At 39.6% G+C, this 16,315-nt stretch overlaps 1 long non-coding RNA gene across 1 annotated transcript; it reads right to left on the bottom strand.

The window, feature by feature from the left end:
• Positions 1-377: 377 nt before the first annotated feature.
• On the bottom strand, positions 378-16,218 carry LOC122662443. The gene is made up of 3 exons (XR_006333025.1): positions 16,087-16,218; positions 1,618-1,620; positions 378-390 (listed from the first exon to the last, which is right to left on the bottom strand). It is a non-coding gene; the product is annotated as an uncharacterized LOC122662443 (long non-coding RNA).
• Between the last annotated feature and the right edge of the window lie 97 nt (positions 16,219-16,315).

The following is a 16,315-nucleotide window of genomic DNA, read 5'->3' as shown; positions in this document are numbered from 1 at the left end:
CCCAACACCTTGGTGGGCAATTCCAGCACTGAGAATGTAAGTGCTCTCTACCAAAATAACCCATATAGCAATACTTACAATCTAGGATGGAGAAATCACCCTAATTTCTCATGGAATCAAGGGAACCAAGCAGGCCCATCCAACTTTAACCATCAAGGCCAGGTTGGTGCCCAAAGGACCAACTATGCACCACAAAGCCAAGGAATGTCTCCTAACCCCTTTCCCCCTCGTCCTCATCCAGGATCTTCTATTAATTCTGCTAGGCCTCCTCTCCTTGCACCTTATCAGCAACCCCCAGGGTTTACCAATATAGGAGAGGCAACAAGATTGAATGAGATGGACAACAAGATAGCTCTTCTCATGACAAGCCACAATAACATGGAAAAACAACTCACCCAGCTTGTCACTATCCTGCATGAGAGGGAAACAGGGAAGTTACCTAGCCAGCCTGAGCCAAATCCTAGGCATCAGGTTCATATTCAGCAAGGTACCCAAGCTCCTCCAACCAATGTTGCACAAGGCCAACAGCACCAAGGGCCCTCTAGACAGGTAAATGTTGTTTATGCTTTAAGGAGTGGCCGTGAGTATCAACAGGCTAGTGCACCTCAGTCTTTATCATCTCATACTCCTGTTGACTCTCCCCCTTCTGAAGAGGCCATTGAAGTGCCTATAGTTTCAGGTTCGTCTGATGAACCTAAAGATATACCAGATGATTTGGTTGAGGAAACCAAAGAGGATTCTGTTGAGGAAGTTAAAAAGACCAACCCTGAAAGAATTTATACCCCACCTGCCCCTTTCCCAAATAGGTTGGTTAGCAAGAAGTCTCCTTCTATGGAGAAGATATTGGATGTGTTCAAACAAGTTCAGGTGAATATCCCCTTGTTGGATGCTATTGCCCAGATCCCCGCTTATGCTAAAGTCCTCAAAGACTTATGCACCCAAAAGCGGACCACCAATGTGCCCAAAAAGGCATTCTTGGCTGCTAACATTAGTTCTCTAATCTCACAGCCAGTAGCAGCCAAGCATAAGGATCCGGGAAGCCCCACCATCTCTTGCACTATAGGCCATACTACTATTGATCATGCCTTATTGGACCTTGGTGCAAGTGTGAACCTCTTACCCTTTCATGTCTACCAACAACTGGGATTGGGAGAACTAAAACCGACCAAAATTACTCTTCAACTTGCAGATCGATCGGTTAAAGTTCCTAAGGGAATGATTGAGGATGTCCTGTTGAAGGTTGGGGAATTTATTTTTCCTGTAGATTTTATTGTTTTAGATACCCAACCCACTGCCAACTTCAAGGACCAAATCCCAATCATATTGGGTAGACCATTCCTAGCTACATCGAATGGCCATGCTTTAATCAATTGCTTAGGATTCGAGATATTGATGTCTTGAATGGTCTCATGAAATTATCTTTTGGCAATCACCACCTTGGAGCCTTGACTTCCAATGTGTTTAGGTTGAGTTGAAGGCACCTCAACCTCAAGTATGCATGGATGAAGAGGTGCATATGCTTCAAGGATTTTCCGATGATATTGATACGTTCTTTGAGATTGATTTTGATTCGGGATTTCAAGAATGTATGCAAGAATTGGAGGGTGTTGATGATACTCCCTTATCTGAGATCTGGAGCATCCAACCACCTTTGGAGCCCCTTGGACCCCTATCCACTTCCATTCCCAAATCCTCTATTATTGAGCCCCCCACATTAGAGTTGAAGGCATTGCCCTCCAACCTCAAGTATGTCTTCTTAGGACATGATCATACTCTTCCTGTTATTATTGCTTCTGATTTGACTTCTATTCAGGAAGAAGAGTTGATTAAGCTTCTAAAGGACAATAAGGAAGCCATAGGTTGGACCATGTCTGACATCAAAGGTATTAGCCCCTCCATTGTTCAACATCATATACATCTGATGGAGAGTTTCACACCTTCTAGGGAACCCCAAAGGAGGGCTAATCCTGTGATGAAAGAGGCAATCAAGAAAGAGATCCTAAAATGCTTGGATCATGGCATCATTTATCCTATTTCTGATAGCCAATGGGTGAGTCCTGTGCAGGTTGTGCCTAAGAAAGGAGGAGTCACTGTAGTTGAGAATGCTAATAATGAGTTGATTCCAACCCGTATCCAAACGGGATGGAGAGTGTGCATTGACTATAGGAAATTGAATGCGGCAACTTGGAAGGACCACTTTCCCTTACCTTTTATTGATCAGATGTTAGAGAGACTAGCTGGCCATGAATATTATTGTTTTCTTGATGGTTATGCAGGCTATAACCAAATTTCTATTGCTCTAGAGGACCAACACAAGACCACTTTCACATGCCCTTATGGAACCTTTGCTTACCGGCGTATGCCTTTTGGGCTTTGCAATGCCCCTGCTACATTCCAAAGGTGCATGATGAGTATCTTTTCTGATATGGTAGAGCACTTCCTAGAGGTGTTTATGGATGATTTTTCTATTCACGGCTCTACTTTTTCTAATTGCTTGCATCATCTCTCTTTGGTTCTTAAAAGATGCATAGAAAAGAACTTGGTCCTAAATTGGGAGAAGTGCCACTTCATGGTAAAGCAAGGTATAGTTCTTGGTCACATTGTGTCCAAAGAAGGGATCAAGGTTGATAGATCTAAGGTAGACCTTATAGCCAATTTACCACCACCCAAGAGTGTGAAGGACATTCGATCTTTTCTTGGCCATGCAGGTTTTTATAGAAGATTCATTAAGGACTTTAGCCAGATAGCTAGACCTCTCACCTCTCTTTTGGCAAAGGACTGCCCATTTGATTTCTCTTCTGAGTGTCATGATAGTTTTGAGCAATTGAAAAGAGCGTTGACTTCAGCCCCCATTATTCAAGCTCCAATTTGGACAGTTTCATTTGAACTTATGTGTGATGCCTCTGATTTTGCTATAGGGGCTGTTCTTGGGCAAAGAATCAATAAATTGCCCCATGTGATTTATTATGCAAGTAGGACTCTTAATGATGCACAACTTAATTATACCACCACTGAGAAAGAATTTTTAGCTGTTGTGTTTGCTTTAGAGAAGTTTAGGCCCTACTTGGTTGGATCCCATGTGATTGTTTATACTGACCATGCAGCTATCAAATATCTTGTGCAGAAGAAAGATGCCAAGGCTCGCCTCATTAGGTGGGTCCTTTTGTTACAAGAATTTGATCTTGAAATTAGGGATAAGAAAGGGTGTGAAAATTTGGTTGCAGACCATCTATCCCGGCTGCCTAATTCCTTGACTGTTGATTCTCCAGTCAACGAGAATTTTCCTGATGAGTATCTGATGGCAGTGTCTAGTGAACCTTGGTTTGCTGACATTGTTAATTATCTGGTTACGGGTGTGACACCTGCACATTGGTCCACCCAAGATAAGAATCGTTTCTTTTCACAAGTTAAGTATTTCTTTTGGGATGATCCTTATCTTTTTAAGACCTGCCCGGATCAAGTAATCCGGAGATGTGTCCCTGATCATGAGCAACAATCTGTCTTATCTTTTTGCCATGATCAGGCTTGTAGAGGTCATTTTGGGCCTAATAAGACTGCGGCCAAAGTTTTACAGTGTGGATTTTATTGGCCTAGTCTGTTTAAAGACGCTTTTACTTATTGCAGGGCATGTTCTTCATGCCAATCCTTAGGGCGTCTTACTAAGAGAAATATGATGCCCCTCAACCCAATTCTGGTGGTTGAGGTGTTTGATGTATGGGGTATTGATTTCATGGGGCCTTTCCTAACTCTTTTGGTAACTGTACATATTACTTCTTTGTGGACTATGTGTCCAAATGGATTGAGGCGATTGCTTGTAAGACCAATGACCACAAGGTGGTTGTGAAATTTCGAAGGAGAACATCTTCTCCCGTTTTGGTACTCCCCGGCCTCTCATTAGTGATCGGGGCAAGCATTTTTGTAATCGGCCTTTTGAGGCTTTCATGAAAAAATATGGTGTCGTCCATAAGTTGGCCACACCCTACCATCCCCAGACCAGTGGCCAGGTTGAGGTTTCAAATAGGCAGATCAAGCAAATTCTTGAGAAAACCATCAATCCGAACCGCAAGGATTGGTCTAACCGATTGGTAGATGCATTGTGGGCCCATAGGACAGCCTTCAAGACCGATCTTGGTCAATCTCCGTACCGTCTGGTGTATGGAAAGGCATGTCATTTACCTGTAGAGATTGAGCACAAGGCCTTTTGGGCTATCAAGAAGCTTAACTTTGACCTACGCACTGCAGGTGCCCATAGGAAACTCCAACTATCTGAGTTGGAAGAGCTTAGGAATGAGGCATATGAGAATGCCCGAATTTACAAGGAAAAAAACCAAGGCTTTCCATGATAGGCACATTTTGAGAAAATCTTTTGAGGTAGGCCAGAATGTTTTGTTGTACAATTCTCGTTTGCATATCTTTCCAGGTAAGCTGCGTTCTAGATGGGATGGGCCCTATATTGTTCAAAAAGTTTATCCTCATGGGGCTGTTGAAGTCCTCAATCCAAGTACAGGAGCTACTTTCAAGGTCAATGGCCAAAGATTGAAGCCGTACATAGAGATGCCTACTCCAGTTGACGAAGAGGTCATGAATCTCCATGAGCCTCTTTACCTTGACCCCTGATATCCTGGTATGTATCCCCTCCCTTGTCCTTATTCTTTCTTTTCTGCATGCATTGAGGACACTGCATGAATTAAGTGTGGGGGGGTGTGTTGGACTTTAATTGTTAATTTTGTGAATTTTGAATTTTGTGAATTTTGATTGTGGCGATAGTTTTTGGGTATGTGCATAAGTCTCTTCAAATTGCAAAGCAAGAGTGAGAGGGAATTAGGTGCCCTCCTAGCATGCGAAATAATAAAAAAATCCCTTTTCAAGGATGGTAGTTGGTTTGTATCCGGTGATGGGGATTGAGTTTGAAAATATGAGTGCTACTTCATGTGATGGTTAGATTCCTCTATGTGTTTATGGACCCCTTTGATCTTTTGGCTAGTAGTTGAGACCAATTTGTTTGTGGCAAGGCAAGGCATGAAAGTGGAAGTGAATGAAAAAAAAAAAAAAAAAAAGAAAAAAAACAAGGAACAGAAAAGAAAGTGGAATTCCTTAGGACTAGACAGGGCACTGTGCCTCATGAAGCAGGGTGACTTGATCGAAATTCCTTGGAAGGAAACTCAAAAAAAAAAAAAAAAAAAAAAAAACTCTTGCATCAATGTCTCAATGTCTTATGGATATATGCAAAAAGCGAAGCTACCAAGTATTTGGGTGTCTGGTGTATGCTCCACCATGTCATTCAGAGAACAGTAGTGGAGTAGAAATAGAGTTTGTGGTTGAGAAAGAAAAAAAAACTTTTGCCTTAATGCCTGAAAAAAAAAAAAAAGTATGGTCAACAATACTCAATGCCTAAGTCTTTGGTTCCATCGATGCTATGGGGGGTTTACTTGAAGATGAGTAGTGTTCAGAAAATATGAGGAGATCCCTTGAACTTGATGCATGCTTGTTACATGAATTGATGTGGGGTGATAAAATTCAAGTGTGGGGGAACCTTTGGCTCCTTGATCATTAGTTGAACACTTTTTGGGATTATGTGCACTGTCCTACTTATGCCATGATTAAAATTTGCAGCATTTATTTACAGTTGAATTTTGGTTGTATATTCACTGCAAACACCCACGAGACACAACTCGTCCACTAGGGGTAACCTAGGGGTTTAAAGGCTTGTTGCACATGCTAAGTGCAACCGTGATTCCTACGAAAGTGAGTTAGGATTTTCTGCATTCTTGGTTAGTTTTTGTTTTTGCTTTACTTGAGGACAAGTAACGTTCAAGTGTGGGGGAATCTGATGAGCACATTTATGTGTGAAATTTTAGGGCATAAATTATACATTTTACCACATTGGACAGAGTTACTCGGTGCTTTCTTGTGCTTTTCAGGGTTTAGGTGAATTCTTGTGAAAATGAAGGAGATGATGCTAAGGAGATGTTTTTAAGCTTTTTAGAAGTGTAAATGGATGCATAGCCCATCGAGTCAGCTTCGCAATGGTTCAAACGGCACTTAATTCCGAGTTGAAACGAAGGAGTTATGGCCGTTTCCGTAACGACGCGTGAAAATGGTCTGCAGGGGTTTATTTATAATTATTGACAGTCGGATGGGGACAAAGTGAAACGGAAGTTCGGATTTTAGAGGCCTTAATGAAATTATCAGAAGTTACATTACTGTACCCGAAAGATTCTATTTGGAAGGCTCTGGACAGTCCAACTTCAACTTGAGATATCTTGGGCTCCCCAACTCCGAATTGGATGAAATTTGGGTCTATTTTGTGTGATTTTTCGCAAGGAACACAATGGTGAGACCTATATAAGCACCCCATTCTCCACGTTTTCTGAAGGACAGAATGGGTATTTTATTTATTCTTGAAGGAATCCTAGTCATCACCCTTATTCTCTCTCTCCTCCAACTTCTCAAGGGCACTTCTGAAATTCTACTTGGGATAGATTTATATTTTCTCATCTATGGAAGGTTGAAAAATCAAAGATGCTTTGATTTTATTGCTTGGAGAAGATATCTACAAAGAAAAGGAAGCACTTGTTAAAATTGGAAGTTTATTTTTCTAGAAATAGAAGGTCATGTAAACAATCTTCTCTTCTTCTTCTTTCTATTTTTTTCTTTTTTCTTAGGATTCAAGGCATTGTAAAAGAGGAAAGAGAAGAGAATATTCTCTTTTCTTAGGGAATATTTCTCCTACACTTCCATCTTCTCTCTTCTCCTCTCTTCCACCTATAAATACCCCCCTACCTCTCTTGTAAAAATTTGCTCATTCACTTAGTGAAATTTCTTCTCTTCTTCTCCTTCTAATTTGTGATTTTTGGCTTTTCTAAGTTCTAGTTTGCTTTTATAGTTTTTAGTTAATGCTTATAATAGGTTTAGTTTATGCTTTAATTTCAATTTAAGTCTTCAATTGGGTTGTAATTTCTTAATTCTAGTTTAGGTTTTAAGCCTTCTAGTCTAAGTTCTTAAGTTGATGACAAGACTTGAAGATTTAGAAGAGGAGGCCATAGTAAGTTTATGCAAGTATTCAAGCTTTTCATTTACATTCATGCAAGCACATCCAGGTTTTACTATCTAAACTCTCAATCTCATTCTCCATCTCCTCTATCTCTCTCTATCTTCTTCTTCTTCCCCCTCTATTTCTTTTATTTTAATTTTATATGGTTGTGGTTTATGAATGCATTTTTATTCCCTTATTTCTTTTTATGTGGTTAGTATGTGTGGCTGCATTTTTATTCCTTTCAATTCGCTTTAGTTTGATAGGTTAGATGCTCATGTGTTAGGACGCCGATTTAATCCCTTAATTTTGTTAGATGCTTATGAGTTAGGGTGCATTGATTTTCGTTAGTTTAATTAGTTTAATTTAACACTTTAATTTGGTTCATTTTGCATTACTTTTAAGTTAGTTAAATAGAGTGGCGTATATCTCCTCGTGTTCGACCCGTAGCTACGATTGACCCGTACGCTTGCGGTTTTATTTTAACTCAAACAGTGGCAATCACATGTTAAATTTAAGTAGGTTAGTCAATTAATGGCATTTCTGTAATGATTGATTATTTTGGTAAAAAGTGTTTCACAACAGATTTTACCAAACATCTCCGTAGATGTTTTTCTATTCTGAATATGTTTTTGGAACAAGTTTACCAAACACCATTATGGAGGCCAAAAACATGTTTTCAAAACAAAAACGAAAAAAAAAATGATAAAGGTAAAAATCGACATTTCTGGAAACAGAAGTGTTATCAAATGCAGCCTTAAAAATGAATTCATCAACTTTACAAGGGGTTGAAGGGAATGAAAAAATGGACAAAAATGTCTCAATCTATTAAAAATGGAGTTTTTTTTTTTTTGGTAAGAAATAAAAAGGGATAAATATGCATACCCCCCTAAGTGGACCAAATAAGACACATGCACCCCTAATTTTCTGACATTTCCACCTGGACCCCCCGAAATTCCAGTGTACATCCCTACTTTACAACATAAGGCCATTTCAGTCCTTTTCGTTAATTTCAGACGAAAAGTACCAACAGGATGGAAGTGAATGTACAATTATACCCTTTAACAAAAACAAGAAAAGTGAACATGTAAAATACCCAAAATAACCTCCATTCTCTTTTTTCCCTTTCATCCTTTCTCTTTCTCACTTTCCCTTTCATGACTGTACTGTGAAACTTACCTGGAGCTCAGCAGTGGCGCCCCCTCTCTCTTTCATCTTCTCTGTTCATTCAAATTGGTAGGAGTTTGGAGTTCCGCGGCACTGCTACTCGCCGGAGACGACGACGATGCAAGCCTTTCACGATTGAAGAATAGGGACATTCCCATATCCCTAAACCCTACCTGGAGTTCAGTGGCACCCCTCTTTCATGTTGTCCAATCTGTCAAATTGGTGGAGGTTTGGAGTTCAGCGGCGCTACTACTCGCTGGAGTGTACCCAAGCGCAAGTAAGCATCTTGCACTTTACACTCTCTCTGTATCTCTCGTTCACTCTCTATAACGATAAAATGAAGGGAATGTATTGGTAGTTAGTATTGAGAAAACGATAAAGACCATAAAATAATGTCTAGACTCCCAAGTATTGTAGTTGTGGAACATATGGCCTGTACATATACGTTTAATCATTTTGTACCTGTTGTTTATCAAGAATACTGCAAGTACAAAGTTTGACCTTGAGCCACAAACCCAAATCCTGTCCAATGTGCTAATGCGCCCAATGCGCATCCAACTGCTGATAGAACTTGGGATGCGTGCCAGGTGCTACCAGCCGTCAGATGCATGCTTGAGAGGATCCGAGTACTTTTCTCTCATTGCAAACTTAGGAATGCATTCTTTATCTTGGCGAGAATAAATCTCAGGGGAATTGGCTACAACACTTGAAGCATGAAACCATCTCTGAGTGTTCCACAAGTATGTAAGCCATGGGATGTATTGAGCCACCCTTAGTGTCCATTGGTCCCGCGCTGGTTGCAGCATGCAAGCTTCTTTGGTTAAATTGGTCGGCAAGCCAGGCCACCAGTAATTGACAACTGGAGCAATTAGTGCTGCCCCTACAAGCCTGTTAGTACAAATTTCCACTTAAAACATTTAGAACCTGAACAACTTAAAACTAATTGCTTTTGGTTAAATTGGGATTAGATGAATATTACTATTATGTAACCTAAGTACCGTGGGAGTACATATTTTGGTATTTGTGTACATAACACTACAGGGGAAATGTCTCCATCGTGTTATGTCTTGGGTAGTAAGTTTAGTTAGTACTTTTATCTTATCTTCTGTTTCCTAGATAGGTTTTGTACTACAGCTAAGACTCTTAGCCTTACTAATCTTCTATTATCTGTACTTTGAAGATTATGTCTACATCCTCACTTGCAAACCTTACTAATCTTCTATTATCTGTACTTTGAAGCTAATGAGACATGTACTGTTGGACTGGTGCTGATATAGTGAGATTGTTTAATTACTATTTTTAAGGACTCGGATTGCATACACTTGGTTATATATAACTTGGATGTAAGTGAACCCACTGACAATGTTACCATCAATGGTCATTCACTGAGAATGTTGGGTGGTGATACTGCTGTTACAAGACCAAGTAAATCAAAGCCCTTTGTGCATCCCATTCAACATCAAATTGAAGAGTTCCAAAGGAGTGGTGGTAGTATACCAATATTGGCAACCTTAAATGGCAGTACAGGGATGGAAAGTGACAGCCAAAGCAGCCAAAATGTGAAACCTACTACTACTGAGATGAGTCCTACCAATACTGTGAGGCATCCTAATGTAAGAAGTCCTCATAATGTGAGAAGGCAGCCTACTTTGAGGAGTCCTCATACTCTTAGAAGTCAGCCTACTTTGAGGAGTCAGGCTACTTTGAGGAGTCAGGCTACTTTGAGGAGTCAGCCTAATGTGAGGAGTCCTACTACTGTGAGGACTAGCTATGATCAAAGTGTTGTTCTTGAGCAGAGTACAGGAACTCCTGTTGGAGTAACATTCTACAATAAGACTAAGGCAATGATGAATGCCAGTGGTAAGTCATTTGGTGATGTGGGCACTTCTAATAGAGTAGTGGGCAGTGGAGAGTTTGGTTTTGTTAGTTCTTCTACTCAAAGTAATACACACATAGAGAATACACTTACAACTCCAACTCCAACACATGTGCATCATGCTGATCCAATCAATAAAGAAAATGTAGATAGTGAGTCATCTGATAGTGATTATGTGGCTGAAGAATCAGATGAACTCAGTGAGAGTTCAAGCAGTATGGAAGAGAGTGAAGATGAAGAAAATACAGTGGAAGATGAGGAGGTCAGAAAAATTAATACAGATGATGAAGAATCAGAATGTAGATCAGATGTAGAGGGAGATCCTGATGAAGGGGGTGTTGACCAAAAGATCAATTTATGTGTTGGTCAATCATTTAAATCAATCCAACATTTGAGGGAAGTGTTAAGGGATTATGAAATCCAAGAGGGGTTTCATACTTTGAAACAAAAAAATGAGAGGAGAAGGTTGATAGGAATATGTGAACAAAGGGGGTATCCATAGAGGATCCATGCTTCAGTAATTTCAGATGGGATCACAGTTGTGATCAAGTCTCTTGATCCAGACCACATTTGCAAGGGTGGTCCAAGTAAGAAGAGCATAAATTCTGTTTGGATAGCCAAAAAACTTGGACCTAAACTTAAAGCAGATCCAGGATTGAGTAATGAGTCTATGTTTCAAATTCTTGATGAGCAGTATGGAGTGCATGCCCACCCAAAACAGCTTTACAGGGCAAGATGGCTTGCTAGGGAAGAAAATGAAGGAACCCATTGCAAGTCTTATCAGAAGTTATGTAAATATAGGGATATTGTGGTAGAAAATAATCCTGGGACTTCATTTGGGATTCAATTTGAGAATGGGAATATCTATGGACGTATAGATGCTTATGGAGATGTGATAGTGCAGCCACGATTCAAGAGTGTTTGCATGCTTTGATGCATGTAAGGATGAGTTTTTAAAGGGATGCAGGCCATTCATAGGCCTGGATGGTTGCCATCTCAAAGGCCCATATGGTGGAGTTTTATTATCTACTGTTTCAATTGATGGAAACAATGGCATATTTCCCCTTACCTATGGTATTGTTGAATCTAAAGGAAAAGATAGTTGGCTATTCTTCTTGTACGAATTGCGACAGTATATTCAGACAAACTTAGCCACTGCTACAACTGGAGGATACCCATTCACTTTTATGACAGACAAACAGAAGGTATTATAGTTGTTTACTTGGATTTTTTATTTATTTATATGTTGTATAATCTAAATAGGTATTATAGCTGATTTGAACTGTATGTTTTTATACTCTTATATAGTGACTTATTGAAGCAATGGGTATAATTTTTTCAGAGGCCAACCATAGGCATTGTGCTCGTCATTTATACAACAATTTTAAGTCAAAATGGGATGGTGGAATGGGACTGAGGTCTTACTTTTGGGCTGCCAGCAAAAGTTACAATAAATTACAGTTTGATATGGCAATGAATGGGTTGAAAACTGTACACAAAGAAGCACATGAGTGGTTGATGAAGAATCCACCATCAACTTGGGCGAGGCATGCATTTGATTATAGGGCTAAGTGTGACCAAATAACTAACAACATATCAGAGTCATTCAATCAGTGGATTGGACCACTACGAGCCAAGCCTATTATGACCTTAATGGACCAAATCAAACATAAGCTGATGAAAAGATTGCAGTTAAGGTATGTGAATGCATGCAAAGAACAAGGAACTAGGTTCACTCCTAGACTTAAGAAGAAGTTGGATGCATTACAGGAAAATGTCAGATTTTGTAGAGTGACATATGCAGGTGGAAATAAATTTGAAGTATTGGATGGTAGTGGTATGAGACATGTAGTGAATCTTACAGATCGTACCTGTGATTGTTGTGTATGGGAAGCTTCTGGGTTGCCTTGTAGACATGCAGGAGCATGTATAAGTGAGATTAGGGGAGAATTGGAGGACTACTGTGACCCATACTTCTATTTATCCACATATATTATGGCTAATGAGAAGATGATTCAACCATGTCCTGATATCAATAGTTTAGAGAGTACTCCACTACTGCCACCTAAATTGAGGAGGAAATCTAGGAGACCGAAAAAAGATAGGAGGAGGGAACCTGATGAGCCAGCCAAACAGTACCGGAGATCCAAATCAAATATTTGTCCTAGATGTAAAGGGGTTGGCCATAACATCAGGACTTGCAAAGGTGGTCCAGTTAAGGACAAATCATTGTCACATAGGGTTGGTATGAAGGTAAGACAATGTGATTAATTTGCTTCCAAATATGTTTATATAAATACAACTTTTTTCATATTAATGTTTTCTTCATATATTTGTAGAGAAAGAGAAGGAATGAAACAGATGCTAATATCACCTCCTCCCAGAGGGTAACCAGATCCTCACAAAATTCATGTACAACTGAAATTGATTCAAAAGAGCAAGATCATGTGATGGAAAAAATGGCAAAAAAAACTGCCAAAGAGAGAGAAAGGAGAGCTACCAAGAAACTCAAAGCACAAGCACAAGCACAACCACCCAAGTGGACTGATATCTGATGAGTTGCAAGCCAACATAAGTGATTTTATAAATTTACATTCAATTCTTTGCCCTAGGATAGGACTAACATATCTGCTTTATATGTATCAGGTGCTGGACTTGAGTTAAAGGAGCTTGAAGGAGTAAAAGATGGACATGATGGCTTGTTGGATTGCTGGTTTGCTTTATGTTGAGGGGATGAGTTGCTGCTAGTTTTACAATTGCTGAGGACATGGGTTTCAGTCTATGATAGGACTAACATAGTTCTGTTATTTAGGATGATGAAATTATGGGTTTGTAATTTTAAAACAGTAGATTTGTATGACATAAGATAGTTGGATGATCCAGATGAAACAATATGTTTGAAGTGTTGCAGTTGGTTTGATGTTTTATTTCAAGTGTTTGATTCACCTTTGAACTGAATGTTTGTCAGTTTGATGTTATTTTTATGTGATAATTAAATGGTATGGTTATCTACAGGTGTATAATTGTCCTGTTTTAGGGGAAATGTTGTCCATTTGAAAAAATAACACTACGATTAAGAATTGCAAGATAATAAATGCAAAGCTAATTCATTGCAACTACATTGTTCTCTCATTATATTAGAAAACCATTACAACCAACTTGCACCCTACACTATCATTTGTTAAGTCATCATCCCCATAAAAACTACAACAACAGTCACGCATACAACTTGACCAGTATACAGTAGTGATGCATTAAACTTCTCCAACTTTTTCACTCTAGTTTTCAAACTGTGCATCTCCTTCTCTGCTTCTTTTGCTTCTCTGCTTCTTCTTCTTCTCTGCTCCTTCAACTGCTAAGCTTGGTACATTGCGATCTGTTGGTCCACATTGTATAAGAAGCTCATTACCCCCTTGTCAGGCCATCCACCCATGCTACTTCACTTGTTAAGATCATTGATTTTCTTCATCTACAAAATTAAGAAATAAATGACATATGAGATAGTAATTAAACATGGAATGAAAATGCTGTAAACATAAGTAATACCTCCATCTTTGTGGGACCCATAGTAATCACCAGTCATCCTCGTCAGACGAACTGGTCCAGCTTCCTCCAAGATGTTCGAACTCTGATAAGAGGAAGCCACAATAATAGTTTTCTTTGATGATATGGTCCAGCCGTGGATTTTGAAGAGTGTTTTGTAGATCCCATGCATCAAGGGTGGAATAGAGTAAGCATGCAGGGACTGTAGCTGGGCTAACATTATTCAACTGGCACATATAGAGCATCTGCTTCATCCATTCTTTGGAATGGTCATTTCGATCTTTGATCAGGTGATGCTCTGAAACAGATAACACTTCAAAGGGGGGGGGGTTTACTGGACAGTGTGGTAAAAGTTAGGGTGGAGAATGAGAGAAGGGGGCCTATAGAACACAAGGTTAATGAACGAATCTGGATGAGAGTCGAAGTGGGGAGTAAGGAATGTTAGCCAATATGTCGGAGATCCAAAGTAAGAGAGGAAAGTGCCAAAATGTTGCTGGTTTGGTTGGACAAGGCCTTCGATGAGGCGGCCAAGGTAATTGTAAGTATCATTAATATGAAATCCAATGGTGATCCTAAAGATTGATAGAATATGCCAAAATAGACAGAGATATTTCTTTTCAAAGATAAACTGCTTATCAATGATAAAGGGGGTAAGGAATGGGAAGTCTGGGTGGCAATGGAGGAAGTCATATTGGATTCCATTTTCGATGATAGTTAAACCTAGGAGTTGATGGAAGGTAGTGAGACTATGACTTACAATGGCTTTGATGGCAATGGTATTGTTGACATCGGCCGGTAGGAAGCGATGGAGTGTGCAACAAGAAGTTGGAGAATTAGAGGATGATGGTCCTAATGGGGTAAGGGGAAAAACCATTGCTTCTAAGCTTTAGTTGATCCCTTTTGATCTACATATAATGAGAAAACAAAAAAAAATGTAAGACTTTCCTTGTTATAATTTGGTTACCCCTAGAGAGTACTAGGTGGATTCGAACCATCTGCAATTAGGGATAATGTATATCTGCAAAAGTTCTATTTTTCCCTTCTAAGAAAAATCTATTGATCATCTTTAGTAGGAGATTGCCCTTCGCATTCATCATTCCAAAAATTGGAGCATGTTAACAAAACAAATTGCAATTCGTAAGTCATCCTAGAAACCCAATGACCACAGCTGAGCCCCAAACATCAAAGCCTTAATAACAATAAGTTCACAAAGACCCAAATGAGGATGGTTTGTACAAAAATAATAAACCAAAGAAGATATTTTGCATTATGTTTCTCAAATTGCAGTATAAGCACATTGAGAATGTCGAGGCAAAGAGATAAATGTACTCTTACCCTTACTCTTGTTCTTCTTCCTTTTTCTCCTTTATTTATCAAGATGCTTACTTGCGCTTGGGCACACTCCGGCGAGTAGCAGCGCCGCCGAACTCCAAACCTCTGCCAATTTGACAGATCGGAGAAGACGAAGGGGGGGGGCACCACTGAACTCCAGGTAGGGTTTAGGGATATGGGAATGTCCCTGTTCTTCGATCGCGAAAGGCTTGCATCGTCGTCGTCTCCGGCAAGTAGCAGCGCCACGGAACTCCAAACTCCTATCAATTTGAATGAACAGAGAAGATGAAAGAGAGGGGGGGCGCCACTGCTGAGCTCCAAGTAGGTTTCACAGTACAGTCGCGAAAGGGAAAGTGAGAAAGAGAAAGACTGAAAGGGAAAAAAGAGAATGGAGGGTATTTTGGGTATTTTACATGTTCACTTTTCTTGCTTTTGTTAAAGGGTATAATTGTACATTCGCTTCCATCCTGTTAGTACTTTCTGTTTGAAATTAATGGAAAGGACTGAAATGGCCTTATGTTGTAAAGTAGGGATGTATACTGGAATTTCGGGGTGTCCAGGTGGAAATGTCAGAAAATTAGGGGTGCATGTGTCTTATTTGGTCCACTTAGGAGGGTATGCATATTTATCCCAAATAAAAATGGAGTTCATAGACCACGATGTTTCTGATTATCGCGTCTCTTCCAATAATGGCATTTCTATAAATATTGGCAAGTGTTAAGAAATTGTTTCGGAACAAGTTTTACCAAACTAACTGTTGTTCTTTTTTTTTCTACCAAGAAAAAAATTCGCTGTTCTTTTTGTATTTAAGGATCAGTTCTAGAACAGGTTTTCCAAAACGCTCATTGACAAAAGAAGAACAGTCTTCTAGCACAGAAACAGGAAAAAAACGTTTCTGTCCAAAGAACAAGAGAACAGCGCAGAAATGTTACCAAATGCTGCAAGTGGTCGATTTTCAACTGGTTCTCTCTCGCTTGTGAGGAAACTGGAAGAACAGCAACAAAGAGTGAAGAGTGGAAGACTGCAGAGCGAAGGAGGGGTAAAATGGCACCATCTTCATCTTCTCTGATCGTTAGCTTCCTTCGCCATAACATTCGTAGACTCCAAAACTCTTACCGACCTGAAAGAACTACACGAAATCTCGTCGTGGAAGGTGGAAGAGATGGAACACAACAAGAACCCCAAATCATGGATGGAAAGTTTCAGCTTCAATTTACAGAACAAATGGCGATTGAGGTCTGCAAGACCATACAAACACGACCCAGATTGATCTCATTTTTCAAAATCAGTTTTTATTTGTAGATTCTTTCTATTGATATTTAAATTCCTAAAATTTTCAGTTTTGATCTTTGATTTTGATTTCT

Source organism: Telopea speciosissima, chromosome 5 (genome assembly GCF_018873765.1).
Source record: "Telopea speciosissima isolate NSW1024214 ecotype Mountain lineage chromosome 5, Tspe_v1, whole genome shotgun sequence".
In the NCBI taxonomy this organism is placed as follows: Eukaryota; Viridiplantae; Streptophyta; class Magnoliopsida; order Proteales; family Proteaceae; genus Telopea; species Telopea speciosissima.
This window is presented reverse-complemented; position numbering and strand designations above follow the sequence as displayed.